Source organism: Grus americana, chromosome Z (assembly GCF_028858705.1).
Source record: "Grus americana isolate bGruAme1 chromosome Z, bGruAme1.mat, whole genome shotgun sequence".
Taxonomy (NCBI): Eukaryota; Metazoa; Chordata; class Aves; order Gruiformes; family Gruidae; genus Grus; species Grus americana.
In genome coordinates, this window is record NC_072891.1 from 77712753 (window position 1) to 77728065 (window position 15313).

Sequence of the window (15313 nt, forward strand, 5' to 3'; positions counted from 1 at the left end):
ATCCACCAGGCTGCATCATAGCTAAGCACAAGTTTTGAAATGTCAAAGTCAAGAATTAGACCCCAGAGACTTATAGAGAGGACATCCCCAAGAGTGTGGCGAATGCAGGAGCCAGTCATCTGGAGGGGAATTTTGTCACACACTGTATCATGATTTTATCAGTCAGCAATGAGGTACAGCAGCCCTTGAAGGTCATCTGAGTGCCATTTCTGGCCAGCTTTCTTGTTTGACAGTGATGGCACCACTGGATGTTAGAGACCAACATTTGGCTTGCTTACACTTCAGCATACCTTGGACTATATCACAGTCTGGTCCATTATGCTTTCTTAACTCTAAAAGAAATGTTTACTCCTCTTTGGCAAGCTTCATGACTAGAATTGCTTTGCAAGCTAGCAAGTAGAAAAGCAGGTGGTTGCTGCATCCGTGATTAAAACCATTGAAAGGAGATGTAGCTAACTTTGTTCCTTGGCAAGGATTTGAAATTTTTCAGTTAATTGATAAAGGCCCAAATCTCACTCATGAACAAAGCCCTGGCTTCATCGAAGCTCTGCCAGTTTAACCAGTAGAGAGTACAGCCCTGAGGATCCAAGAGCTGTCCCTGGCTGTAACAGGTTTATGAAGAGGAAGAAAGCGAGTATGTAATACTTTGGTGACAGGGTATAAGAGGGTTTGTGAGCCAGGCTTATGGCATAGGGTAAATGACTTGCTATCCACTTTCTCGTCAGTCTCCAAAGAATAACTGCTTGATTTAATCAGTTCTTTAAATATCTTATTTCTTGCATGAGGTTGTTCATTTGGCTAATTACTTTGGAAGTTTCTTTGTTGACTTTTAGCAAGACAGAAATATGCAGCGAGGCACTCACTTCTAAGTATATAGATAATAATAAAATCTTGTATTTGAATGTAACAATCTTTGAGCGTCATTTACAAGTGTGCCTGTCAGAAATTCTGTGTCTTTCTAAAAGCTGCTGCTCCATGTTCAGCCATCTTCTGTAGCACACAGAGTTAAAGGAGTGGTTTAAACTAAGAGTGGTGTTTGTTGCTGGGTGGCATGATTGTAGAGCCAGCTGGCAAGAGGTGAAATAAAATCTTGTGTTTCAATGTGAAATACAAGCATTAACATCAGATGAAGCCTTCTGCTGTATAAGAAGATAAGCTAGGAAAACCAAATGGAGAGGAAAGCAAGGATTTGTTCCAGTCAGATTTAAGGTGATTGAGATTAGACCACTGAGTCACACAGGGCACTGGGTGAGAAGATGCCATCTGGGGTCTAGCATAGGTGAATTCCCATTGGCTTCCAAGCATATGCTCAGGGTCTTGACTGCATGCATTTATCAAAACCAAACATAAAAATACACATAAATGGTAGGGTGCTTTTTTAGCTGCTGTTATTTCCTTCAACTTCTTGGGTTTGTTTTTGGGGTTTTTTTCAGTCTAAAACCTTATTGAAGGACTCCCTAAAACTATATTCTTAGTTGCAAAGAAAATGAGACATGTGAAAAGAAAAGGCTACAAGCTCTGGTGACTTGCATAATATAGAGGTAGCCTAGGCTGTGTTTCCTGTTCCATTTGTGTCCAGATAGACCTGGGACACTGTACAGAGACTAGTTAAGCAGAAAACTGTTCCTTGTAGTGCCCCTCCATTCCCTTGTTCATACTTGGCTTGGTTGAATGGAAAGGAGATCTCAGAGAACAGTAATCTGTATCTGTCTAGGGGAAGGAAGAATAGATATAGTGATCAAAATAATGCCCTACATCTTCAGAAGCACAGTCTCAGCTACAAGTCTGCCTCTGACCTTGCTAAGCTGTGGGTGTCCTAGTCCTTTAATGGCAGTTGAGAGCTATCTTCATAGTTTTTGGCCTCTGAAAAAAGGAGTTGCTACCACTATCTTAGCTTGCAAACAGTCATGAGGACACACGGAAGGGAGAAAGTCTTTATACTCTACAAACAATAAGGAAGATGCAGTTACTGATTTTATCTGGGTAGACTTGTTAGCAGTAAGATTTTGCAGCTTATTGCTGCTAGATTTTGCACTGGGAACTTAGAGTTAGCACAGAGTCCTTTTTTTCTTGGCTGGATTTTCTCTGGCTTTCTGTTTCACATTCTCTAGGGCTTCTGTTATTGAGTAGTATGTTATCTGCAACTATGAGTTAGAGAACTTGCTTAATTTCACTGTCTTAATAGTAACACATGAATCCAATAGCTGTAGCTTTAAAAAGAAGCCAGACTTTTAAGTACTGTAGTGTATGTGAAATTGCAAGGTAGTTGCAACACATTTGGCAGAAGGTGAGCTTAAAAGTATCATCATCAGCTGAGAGTGCTACTGATGGCTGAATGCATAGACTGAAAGCATGTATTGGAAGTTGGATTTTCTCCTGCCTGATCATTTTCTTCTATCCTAGCAAAGAGATAAGCATCCCCCACAGAAGATGTAGATGAAAGCTAACTACTTCTGCTGGCTGATCTGACAACTTTGCTTTTGTTGATGCTACTGCTCTGTCTTACTCTTTGTGGTGGGTTGACCCTGGCTGGAGGCCAGGTGCCCACCAGAGCCGCTCTCTCACTCCCCTCATCCACTAAACAGGGGAGAAAAGGTATAACAAAATGCTTGTAGGTCGAGATAAAGACAGGGAGAGATCACTCACTAATTGTTGTCACGAGCAAAACAGACTGAACTTAGAGAGGGAATTCATCTAATTTATTACTAGGCAAAACAGAGTAGAGGAATGAGAAAATAAAATCAACTCTTAAAACACCTCCCCCCGCCCCTCCCATCTTCCCGGGCTCAACTTCACTCCCGGCTTCAACCTTCCCCCCCTCAGCGGCACAGGGGGACGGGGACTGGGGGTTATGGTCAGTTCATCTCACGGTGTTTCTGCCGCTTCTTCATCCTCAGGGGGAGGACTCCTCTCATCGTTCCCCTGCTCCGGCGTGGGGTCCCTCTCACGGGGTGCAGACCTTCAGGAGCAAACTGCTCCAGTGTGGGGTCCCCCACAGGGTCACAAGTCCTGCCAGCAAACCTGCCCTGGCGTGGGCTCCCCTCTTCACGGGTCCACAGGTCCGGCCAGGAGCTTGCTCCAGCGTGGGCTTCCCACGGGCCACAGCCTCCTTCAGGTGCCTCCACCTGCTCTGGCTTGGGGTCTTCCACAGGCTGCAGGTGGAATCTCTACACCCCCTCATCCTTCCTCCATGGGCTGCAGGGGGACAGCCTGCTTCACCATGGTCTTCACCAGGGGCTGCAGGGGGATCTCTGCTCCGGCACCTGGAGCTCCTCCTCCCCCTCCATCTGCACTGACCTTGGTGCCTGCAGAGTTTCTTACATCTTCTCACTCCTCTCTCCGGCTGCAAAAGCTCTCTCTCTCTAAGTGTTTTTCTTCTTCTTAAATACGTTATCACAGAGGCGCTGATTGGCTTGGCCTTGGCCAGCGGTGGGCCCGTCTTGGAGCTGGCTGGCATTGGCTCTGTCAGACAGAGGGGGAGCTTCTAGCAGCTTCTCACAGAAGCCACCCCTGTAGCCCCCCCCCCACTACCAAAACCTTGCCACACAAACCCAACACACTCTTCCTTCTTGTTCCTCTGCTTCTTGCTTCCAGAAACCACATATGTGAAAAACACTTGCTCTGCTCTTGAAGTGAGAATACTACATGCAAGTTTTTTTAATGAATGCTGATGAGTATTCTAGACTATTCAAAAGTACAAAGTCAGCCTTTCTAATGTAAAAATTATTTTTTGTATAATGGCTTTTTGGAAGATAATATTTTACTTTCTTTAGAAGGCATTCTATTATTTAAAAAGTGTCCATCTGAAAAACAATTTCCATCTAGAGTTGCACTCATTTTCTTGGTGGTCCAGGGTTCTTAGCCAGACTGCATCCATGTAATGCAGTAAGGCATCCAGGATAGGGTACCACACTACCTTGGATTGGCACATATATGTGCTTCTTTATAACATTCTTTCACCTCCAACCATTTCAGTCCAAGGACTTCCCAAGTTGGATGTGATTTCTGTGTACAAAGGAGAAAAGCAAGTATATTTTTAGTAGGCTTTAATTCACTAGGGAGAGAGCCACATGAACAGGGAGAGACAGGGAAATAGCTGAAGCAAATTTATCTTCGAATTGGAGCTGACATCCATGAAAAATGTTTTGTGCTTTTTTTGCCTGGCCAAACTTTGCCTACCATGTCTTCACAGCATTAGTCACAACTAACAAGTTCTGTGGGAAACCTTTTGCTCTATGTTAAGAAATACTAATGAGGATATGGACTTAATGTTTTGTCTCTCTTCTGAGGGTTTGCTTGCTGCAGACAGGGAAGGAAGGCTGTCAACAGAGGGTTTTAACCCTGGAAAGGAAGCAAGCACCTCCTGCTTACAAGATGTTTGTGTTATCTTGCTGTTAAGGAGCCATAAGCGAGAGATCAGTAGCCGCTAACATTTCCAGTGGCAGAAGAGGCAGACAGCTTGTAAATGGCCTGACATGTGAGCAAAGGACCTGTCTCTGCTCTTAACTGGGATCTAGGTTAAGAAGAGCAACCTTGCATGTTTTTGTGTGGTGGCTGCGTGGTGGCACAGCAGGACTAGCAGCAACTGGACATCTTTGGTCTTGTGGCAGAGGGCATGCTGTTTCCCCCATCCTGGGCAGGGAAGGAAGGAGGACAGCACTGCCCACGGAGGCCTTGGAGACCAAAGTGTCCATTATAGAGTTGTGAAGCTGCCTACCTCAGTCACCTCTCCTTAGGTGCAGTGACCCTAAGGTTTTGTGGAGAAGCAAGTTTAATGTGTTTGCATGTAAGGAAGTGGTTTTGTTTTCTGGTGTTTTGTGTGCTTATGCCTGGATCTTGAGTACAATGCAGATCTAACTGCCGTCCTCACCTTGCTTTTCAGATTGCTAAAGGCCAGTCCTTACAATCCACAACCAGGAGTATGTAATCACTTCTGATGTGACCTCTTCATAAACAAATGCCAAATGATTTGAGGCCAGCCTGATTTACAGCCAAAGGCCAAACCCCCAGAATGGAGCACTGGTTATTCTGGTTTTATCTCCAGCCAGCTTCTGGTTTGCGTTTCCAATAGTAACAGGGTAACGAAAAAGTTTTCTTGTCTCTTATTCAAACATCAGTATGTCTGAAAGACATCACATGTGTTTAAAGCCAGGCCTTTTGAATTAAATGATGAGATCTGAAATCTATTTAGAAGCTCTGTTGCAGACTCACAGCCATGTGAGTGTGCAAAAGCCTGCCTGTAGTTGTGGAGGTATTATTTCATCTGAACAGTGGCAAAGAACGCTTTGGGGTATGTGTTGTTACTCACAGCACTGTCACTTGAACATGTGCAGGGAGCTTTGCGCACAAGGTTTTCTGAAGCGCCCAGCCTTGGCCTAATTTTCCTTGCATAGCAACTGATGGTACAATTTGTATGGATGCCAGCAAACGAAGAGTTTAAGCCTCGTGCTGCAGAAAATCCTATATAGAGAAGTATTGTCACAGTAGGGAAGCATTGTCACTGCCACATTAGACTGTCTGATTCTTAACCATTCGTAAGGGAAGGCTGAACCAAGTGCTCAGACATCATAGCAGTAAGTGGAGAGAGAGAGATCTGAAATCCCTGCATGGTAAATGCAATAGCCGGTGCAGTATTGTCAAAAGAAAGATCTCTAAGACAAGGTATTCACTGCCAAGTAAGAGCATAAAATATTGTGGTGTTCGGAGTATGGCATATTGAGATGCTAACGATATATTAAGTTTAACAAACTTAAAATGAACAAACAAAAATGAACACATCCTAGCTTTAAACTTTGCAACAGTGTCACTGGACTTAAATGGGTGCATTAAAACAATGTTTGTTTCTTGAATTATGACCTTTGTAAATGGCAGTACTAGCAAAACCAAGGAGAGTGCTATCACCTTCTGTTAGTTTTAACTGCCTTTCCTTTGAGAGTTAACACTGAGAGACATTTTATTTATATTCATTATCTCTAGCTGTGGCTGAAAATTGGATTTGGTTTGAATGAAGAGTTCTTCAGGTCGACCCAAACACACTAGTTGTTCAGTCTCAGTCTTACTATTGGGATCAGTCCAGGCACTCATGTGCTTGTATTGCAAATCATCTTGCCTTTAATACCGCACGAGAATCTTTTGTGAATACAGCCACAGTGTTAATTCATTTCAAGTGCTTGTTAGGAGGTAAGAACGCAGCCTGTTGCAATATGAATCCTGAATAGGACACCCTGATTCCCTTGAAGTCAATGAATGAGGTCAAAAGCAGAAGTTCCAAGCTCCTCTGCAGTCCTCATTAGGGCAGCACTCGCATCACAAGCCTCCTTGGGTACAGGTCAGGCAGAGCAGCTGCCTCAGAGGCTGCAGCCCTTATTTTGGCCAGTTCTACCTTCTCCTGCAAATCTGCAGCTCCTGTTTACCTGCCTGTGCATGCCAGCATCGTTTATGTCAAATCCAACAGCAGTGCAGTGGAAGGAAATGTCTCTTCTTTAACTACAGAGACATAACTTTGTAGTTGTCTTTTGGTTTTTTTTCTCATGTTGAATATGGCTGAAACTCAACATGTTGTGTCTTCAGCATCGACAGAAAGAAAATTATTGCCCTCTCTGTGCCTTGAAGACATGTCACCTGTTTCTCCTTATTCAAGGGTAGTGCCATTTCTTCCATCTTGCTGAGCTGGAAAAAAGCAAGGAGGTTGTCAGCCTGTCCTATTGGCAGCTTTTGGAAAGATTTCCTGGGACCAGCGGATAGGGAGTGGGAGAAGGGTGACAAGGCTGGGGTGGGCTGCCTGCCTTCCTCTCCCCTGAAGCCTGGCAGGGAGGATGGCCATGAATCAATGCCCTTGAAATCCAAGGCCAGGGAGTGAGTAGGTCAGGAACTGCTGATTCCTCCCTTCCTACTGAGATCTGACCTGAGTGCGAACAGCTGCGTGGTTTAGCTGACAAAAATATGCTAACGCCCGTTGCAAACAAATCTTGCAACAGTCAACTTGATTTTTTTTTCCTTCCCCTCTTTCCCTCAATCACATCCTTTGTAATATCTAAATAATCTGTGTCAGTCTCAGCGCAGTTTCAGTTTCTCTGCTGAAGAGAGATCAATGTCAGTGTGTCTGCTGGGGGATGCCCTGGGCTGGTGATGACCGGCTCCAGCAAGCTCCAGGCCTGGCAGTGGGTCCTTGGAGCCGTCTGGAACCGGCCATGACCAGCACGGCCCCTCAGTCACAGGTGTGGCTGCCAAAACATATGGAAGAAAAGGTGAAAATGCTGAAGGAGCAGAGGAGCAAGGAAAAAAAGAGCGAGGGACAGGATGGGGAAGAGCAAGGTAGGGCAGGCAGTGCCGAGCAGCATCCTGGGGCCGGAGCAGATCTGCCCTGCTGCCTGCGGAGAGCCTGCGCCGGGGCAGTTTTCCTGACAGGTACTGCAGGAGGGAGAGACCAGAGCAGGGGAAAAGTGTGAGGAGGAAGGAGCAGCAGAGAGAAACCACCATGTTCTGACCACCCTGTGCTGCTCTCAGGGGGGGTGTGTGTGGGGGGGAAGGTGTTGGTTTGGTTGCCTTTGTTTCTCACTACCTGAGTCTATTTTATGTGGCAAATCAATCATAGAATCACAGAATGGTTAGGGTTGGAAGGGACCTCAAAGATCATCTGGTTCCACCCCCCCTGCCATGGGCAGGGACACCCTCCACTAGACCAGGTTGCCCGAAGCCCCATCCAACCTGGCCTTTTTTCCCCCCCCCCCCCCCCCCCCGCCCCCAAGTCTGTTTTGCCCACCACAGTAATTGGTAATCAATCTCCTTGTCTTTGCCTCAACCCAAGATGTTTCTTATCCTATTTTCTCCCCTGTCCTGCTGAGGAGGGGAAGGGATTGAGAGGCCCTTGGCCAAGGCTAACTCACCACAATGCTCTGCCAAAGAAGCACCTTTAACTCTCTAAATAAATATGTATATCTTTCATTCTTAGGGGCTCTGTTAGGGTATTATAAAAGTCTGATTTCAAATTTTCCTTAGCAGTAGGAAAAAATAATTTAAGCTAAGCAAAAAACTGCTGAATCATTATGCAAGACCCAGAGGATACAGTTCTCTCGTCAGCTGTGTGAGGAAAGTCAGAGTAGCTGATCTTGGTCATCTGTCCCGGCCTTTGAACCCAAAACTTCTGACCAGTGTCTGCCCTGAAAAACGTACATAAAGGCTGCGCGGGTCTTCAGGTAAAAAAAGGCTTGTTGTTACTGATTTATATGAAACTCTTCCTCAAAAGTGCTTAAGGATTCTGTAAATGCTGGGACTATGGAGGCAAAATATGGTTCCTTTTCCCAAACAGTTCATGGTCACAGGCAGCAGTTCCTGAATTATTCTCGTCATGAGGTGACTCTCAGGAACGGGCTGGCCATGTTGACCAGATGTATCTCCCTCAGTGAAATCTCCTTCAGCACCCTTCTAGTATCTGGGAAATTACCCTTGTGTAGCTGATTCATGGTTTAGGCGTTACTGATTCTTTTTTTCTTGCTTTTTTTTAAAGAAGAGGAACCCTTCTTCTAGGTGTTCTGGTAAGAATCCAACTAACAAGAAAAATACTTTGAAATCAGAAAAGACTTTTAAATACAGATATTGCCTTTTTATAGTGCAGGGTTAGACACAAAGCAAGCAGTGACTTTTTAAAGACATACTTGCTCAAAGCAATTAATTTTTGCCCCCCACCCCAGATCTGCCATTGAGCCCTGGTTAGAGGGCAAGCTCTGTACTCTTATCTGTGCTAGAGAACACCAGACAGACGCTGTAATGACAGCGTTACTGTGCACCCACAGGAGGCCTGTAAATAGATCTTGTTTCAGGCAGTGATGCATGTCTAAATGCAGGCTCTGTGGTCTCTCCCATTTACCCTTTGGCGATATTGCAGTGTGTCCTTTTGCAATGTCAATTGCTGACAGTGTCTCAGAGCTTGCAGGTGGCAGTAGAAGCAGTGTGTAATCCTAGTGAGGGTGCGGGTTTTCTGCCAGGCGCCTGTCTATGTAGTCACCTACGAGCCTGCTGTCATACTCCGTATTGCTAGTATGTAACCCTTTGGAATATGCAGTTTCAGCTTGCACACATTCACACAAATCCGCTAACAGCTTCTATCAAAGTGTACGTTTCCAAAAGGGATAGAAAGTTTCTTGACAGCTGATGGCAATAATATACTATTTCAATCATGGGACTACTAAACATCGTTCGGCAAACCTCCTTTAAACACAATGATAATAGAAACATTTTCACTGTGAGACAAAAAAGAACTGCTGCAAATTGCAGTGATCATGTAAAGGAATAGCAATAGGACATTGCTGTCTTCTTAAGTTGCTAGAAAATAGTAACTTATTCTGGTCTCAATCACAGATCACGTCTCTAATCCCTTTCATCACATTACCCTTGCTGAGCTAAAGATAAAGCAATTACAAATTTCAAAACGGATCCCCTGCTGTCAGAGTGGGGTAATGCCTTCTCAAATCTAAAGTGGAACATGCTTTAAGTGGGTCACTCTTTATCTTCAGACTTTGCTTGCGTTCAAATGTGAAGTTGGGCACCTGTCCCTACCCCTCCATTGTTAAAAGAAAGCTTGACTGCATGTGAAGTTTTGGCATCTGAGAAGGCAAAATCAAAGTGGGATGTCAAAACTTTTTTTTAGTTTTATAGTTATATTTGGAGACCAGCATGTTAAAAGGTCTCTGTGTTCATGTTTCAGTCCTTTGAACAATGCTGTAATGGAGTTCAGAATTTCTATGAAAGAATGCTAAGACCTGGCATGATTGCTGAATGACAACAGGAAAGACAGTTACAGTCAACTGCCATTACAGCTAGATACGCAGTCTTGTAGTGGTTTGGGTTTTTTTCTATCAGGAAGGAGTAATGCATAATGCCAGGTTAGGAACAAGCATTACTGTGTTTTTCAAGGTGGTAGAGAACTATTTTTATTCTGATCATTAATACTAATTTGATGTGTTCTTCATTAAAATATTAGCCTGTCTTATTTCTAGCTTTGTTTCCCTGCAGAAGAGAAATTTCTGGCTTTGAGAAATGCACAAATCCATATACATAGCATGTAAAGCATAGTATTCCGTTTGTATTGCTTTTGTTCAGACTTCAACAGAAAAAAAACCCACAGAGTACTTTCAAATCCTCCATAAAAGGGCATTAATATAAAACCAGTTTTAAGATCAGTCTGCCCTTGCTGAAAATATTTTTTAAGAAATCTGTGTTATCTTTAATAAATTCTTTTTTTTTTCCTTTCAGTGAACACTAAAACGTATTGGAGATTGTTCTAAACTGAACCAAACAGAGCCTCAACCTTCGGTATATGTGCTAAGAGATCCAGGTATAACTCCAGTTATTCTTGTGAAGCTGTCATTGGTTTTAGTGGGTGCTTTGTACAGTAATTGAAAGGTATATTGTGACCTGGAAAGAGTGAGTTACAGTCTTGCTATGGCTACATGTAGATAGTTGCCTGATCTTAGGCTGCCTGTAAAAAGCCCAGTATCAGACCTGTCCATCTTGTCTCATGTCAGAACAGAAACTAACTGTAATTGATTCAGTTTTGAGTTCAGGTCCCATCAAAAGAAGAGCAAAGTAATGCAAATGTCCAGTTAATTGCTGTGTCTTGGATGGGTGAAATCTTGACTTCTCTCTTCTCTTTGCCTTAAGAGATGAAAAACGTTTTCTTCTTGTTCAGGTTTGTCATATAAAGAATTAGTTAAGGGGGACAAACTTTTGAACTCTCTTAGAGGAGAATGGTTCCACAGCTATGTTTTCTGGTTCTTCAGAGAGGTATGCCTCTTTTGTGTCTCTTCCTTGTTTTCTTGTAAAGAAAATCTTCTTACTCTGTATCATGGAAGACATACAGTGCAACTAGCATAAGATTGCACTTGTAGTTTAAGTATTTTTCCAGGCAAGTAACTAGATTAGCCAAGATAGAGTGGGATTTTCAACTGACAATGGCCTTAATCTTTTGTGTTTGCAGTTTTTGTAATATGAATTAACAGTTCTGAGCTTTCTGTGTATTGACTTCGAGACCCTCATTTTGTCCAAGCTAGCCATATAATTTTCAGAAATGCTTACAGTGCTAAACTTAGAATGAGCAATCACAGTAAAAATGTCCTTGAGCATCAGTAAGAAGCATGGGAAAAGCTACATGCTTTGTGGACCTCCCTAAAGAAGAAATTGCTTGTGATTGAGAAGGAGGCAGGCTGGGTTTATGGTACTAGACTGAAATGCTTTTTTTCATCTTCCCTTTGGAAATGAAACAACTGGGGAACAGATCACCTCTGTCTGCTGCCTCTCAGGACAGGACTTAGACAAGAAATCTCTCCAAGGTCTATGAAGAAATGAATCATTCATAGACATAAGATTTGTCCTCACCTCCGCCAAAGGAAATCCTATTTTGTGGCTTTCTCCAGCCCTTGATTCCAGCCCCAGCTGCCCTGTTGTGTCCCTTGCAGCTTGGTGGCACTGCTTTGCATTGAGTACCACAAGGGGAAGGTACATCTCAAAACACACTCCCCTGTGCTAACCCTATCCCCCAGGGAATGTAGTGCAAGCCCCTTGTCCTCATGCCCACTCCTTGTTGGCTTTTGGTCTCAGGTGTGGGTTCGTGCAGGCCAGTGCAATACCTTGGTGACTGCCTCGGGTCGTATCATAAAATCATTTAGGTTGGAAAAGACCCGTAAGATCATCGAGTCCAACCGTTAACCTAGCACTTTCAGTCCTGCTTCTGCATTGGGGAAGGAAGGGATTTTAATTTGGGGTTGCTTCTCATACTCAGGTTTAATCAGTGTAACAACGAGCCAGGGCTGTTTAAATGGAAAAGAGGAGAAAAGAGGATTTTGTGTACGGTTAACTTAGTCTTTCATATTTCACTTCAATTAGAAAAAAAATCCATGTAGGTTATGTTACCTTCATTTTAAGATACGGAGAATCGTATCCCATTGATTTGGTTGAAAGCATATTCTAATGCAATATCCCTGGGTAGGTTATAAATTCTGTATGTTTCATTTGGGCATAGTACACTGGATCTTGTGAATGGTACTTCCATGGGATTTACCTGATAGTTGGGTAAAATACCTTTGATGGGGTGGATAAATGATATGGCAGAAAGATAACATACAGCAGAATGCCTGTTCTGAGAAAAAAAATTTTCATTTTGAAAATGACAAATTTGACTTCATATCCTCTTTGGCAACTCTGCAGGGCAAGCAAATGCAGCCAACAATGGCATCTGCTGCAGGACTGACAATGCGGCTCTTGCAACCACAAAATGAATCCTTTTTTTTTATGATGTGTGAATTAGGTGCCTGGTGCTTTTTAGTTTTTATTAATAAGGTAGACTGTAGAGTTTTGGGAATGCTTCCTGTAGACCAGAATAAAGCAGTTTAGACAATGCCAGACGTAAAGCATATTTCCAAAGCAAAAACCAGCAGAAGACAGAGGTCTGCTAAGTGTAAATTCTTTGTAAGCTGCACAGATGGCCCAGCCTCGCAGCAGCAGCACGATGGGGACAATACTATGTTTCCTGACAGTGCAAACAATCATTGAATCACAGAATCATAGAATCATTTAGGTTGGAAAAGACCTTTAAGATCATCAAGTCCAGCTGTTAACCTAACACTGCCAAATCGACCACTAAACCATGTCCCTAAGCACCACATCTACTCATCTTTTAAATATGTCCAGGGATGGTGACTTAACTACTTCCCTGGGCAGCCTGTTCCAATGCTGTGAAGAAACGTTTCCTAGTATCCAATCTAAACTTCCCCTGGCACAACTTGAGGCCATTTCCTCTTGTCCTATCACTTGCTACTTGGAAGAAGAGACCAACCCCCACCTGGCTACAGCCTCCTTTCAGGTAGTTGTAGAGAGCGATCAGGTCTCCCCTCAGACTCCTTTTCTCCAGGCTAAACAACCCCAGTTCCCTCAGCCGCTCCTCACAGGACTTGTGCTCCAGACCCTTCATCAGCTTTGTTGCCCTTCTCTGGACACCCTCCAGCACTTCAGTGTCTTTCTTGTAGTGAGGGGCCCAAAACTGAACACAGTGCTCGAGGTGCAGCCTCACCAGTGCCCCAACTACAGGGGGATGATCACCGCCCTACTCCTGCTGGCCACACTATTCCTGATACAAGCCAGGATACTGTTGGCCTTCTTGGCCACCTGGGCACGCTGCTGGCTCATGTTCAGCCGGCTGTTGACCAACGCCCCCCAGGTCCTCTTCTGCTGGGCAGCTTGCCAGCCACTCTTCCCCAAGCCTGTAGCGTTGCACGGGGCTGTTGTGATGACAGCCTTCTTCAGTCCTTAAACGAAGCTGAGGAGCAGCCCTGAAGGGGAACCCATTGCAAGCTGGGAGATGTAAGGAATTCAATCAGTGCAATGTGAACACTTGCACAATGCAGGTGTAATTAACACTTGCACAATGCAGGTGTAATTAACAGCTTTTATATTTATGGACCTTGTTAATGAACTAAAATGATGAATTTCAGTTCAATGAATTTCCTGGAATCTGTAATGCAGCAATAGTAAGCAAATCTGTAAGACTTCTATTTGTCAGAGTCATCTAGCCTTTGTCTGAGGAAGTTAGACTTTGGCAGTGTGCTGTACACTGTAGTCTCTTCATGATGATTATGCTTTGGGCACTGTGCCAGGATGTAATTATTCAATATGATGAAGTGGAATCCTATCTATTTATCCTGTTTATGCTTCAAAACTCATCCTTTCATTTTATTTTCCCAGATGCCAAATGAAATTTAATATGTGTTGTTATTTGAATATAATACTACAGTTCATGGTATTGTACAAAAACATTTGCAGATGATAAGCTTATTGCAGACTGTCTTTGAAATGCCTTAATGGAAAAAAATTAAAAGGAGGTCTATTATTACTAATGGGTCCATGTAGAAAGAAAAAACCCATGTCTCACACCAGTGAATGAACTGGTGGCTTAATAGGGCCATGATATGAAACAGGACAGGCTAGACTACCTTCATTAAAAATCAGCAGTTTCACTTCGTCAGTACAATAGTTTAGGGGCAACATGGTTTGTTTTTGCTTTTAACTAGAATGGGGCTTTACATTCTTTACCAATTACAGGATTACTTTTTTTTTAGAATGCAGAAAGTTGCTGACATTTGAAAATGAACCAGCATAGAGCATGATCTGGATGTGCTTTGTGAGAAGCAGCATTCTCTAGCTTCAATACAGCAATTGTTGGTCACAGTTAATCTGAACTCTTCTGGTTGCAAAATAACTGTTCATGTGAGTAGGCAGTGTCCTTATCTAGTGCACACTTTGCAAAGATTTATTTTCCATTGTTTGGTGGAGAATACAGAAATACAACTTTTACGGAGCGTGAAGGAACTGAGTTTTGTTTAAACACATGGGAAAGTATCTGTGAGAAAATGGATCCCAAGTGATTTAAGCAAATGAGTTGATACATTACGTCTCTCAGTCACTTTCAGCAGTACCTTACTCAGTAAGTGGTTCCCAGATTTCCCGTGGAGTCCAGTTTTACTCAGGATGTCACAGTCTGGCCATTACCAGCTTGGACTGGAGTATTTACAATAATTTAGGAATACAGTGAAATTAGCATTTCACACCTTGATGCCAGTGTCATCTGTCCTGCACTGTCACTTGCCTTTAGTTCAATAGTTCGGACAAGTAGAGAGATGAGCTCTGGTTGTGTAACTGAGGAGAAACATACAGAAAATGGTGCTGTTCCATGAGTTGGACAAACAAGTTTCTGATCCAAGTAGAGGGGTACACTTAACTGGAGCAGAGAAAGAGGGAGTAGCTGTGTAGGGTGGGGTTTTCTTTGGGGTTGGTTGGTTTCTTGCGGTGGTGGGGTTTTTCTTCCCCCAGAAGTTTTTTTCAGGCATTTTGGAAAGAATAGAGTCTATATTTAAAAAAAATTAAATAATTCTAGCTGCAATTTAAAGGCTGGTACAATAAAGAATATACGCTGCATATCCGTGTTTCTTCTCAGTATGCTATGAATTTTTTCAGCGTGAGTGAGAATTTCCCTTCATGCTGTCACAACTTACCCTTTTAACTTTGGTGGTTGTCTCCAGTGTGTCAGACAAGACAGGAGCAGTCACATAAGCAGGGCTGCGGAAGGACTTGCTTTCTCTTGTTCTTTTTGCAGCAATGTAACCCCTGTAATGGGTCACAAGAAGCCTTGTGCTGCAATAATGTGGTTGACTACTCGGAATTTTCTACTGAAATAGCTTGGGGAAGAAAAGCATCTTACCATCCTCTAAGAGATCTGTAGTGAAGAAAAAGAGTTTTATAGTTTTTAGTATGCCAAGACACAAAC

At 43.3% G+C, this 15313-nt stretch overlaps 1 protein-coding gene across 2 annotated transcripts in view; it reads left to right on the forward strand.

The window, feature by feature from the left end:
• The window catches only part of PLPPR1 (phospholipid phosphatase related 1), a 136545-nt gene that overhangs the window by 16523 nt on the left and 104709 nt on the right, over positions 1-15313 (forward strand). The window contains exon 2 of one of the 2 annotated variants that reach the window (XM_054810329.1): positions 10252-10333. The exons of the other annotated variant lie outside the window; for it this stretch is intronic. The gene's annotated coding sequence lies outside the window, so the exon portion shown is untranslated. The remainder of the gene's footprint in view (positions 1-10251; positions 10334-15313) is intronic. 2 annotated transcript variants of the gene reach the window in all.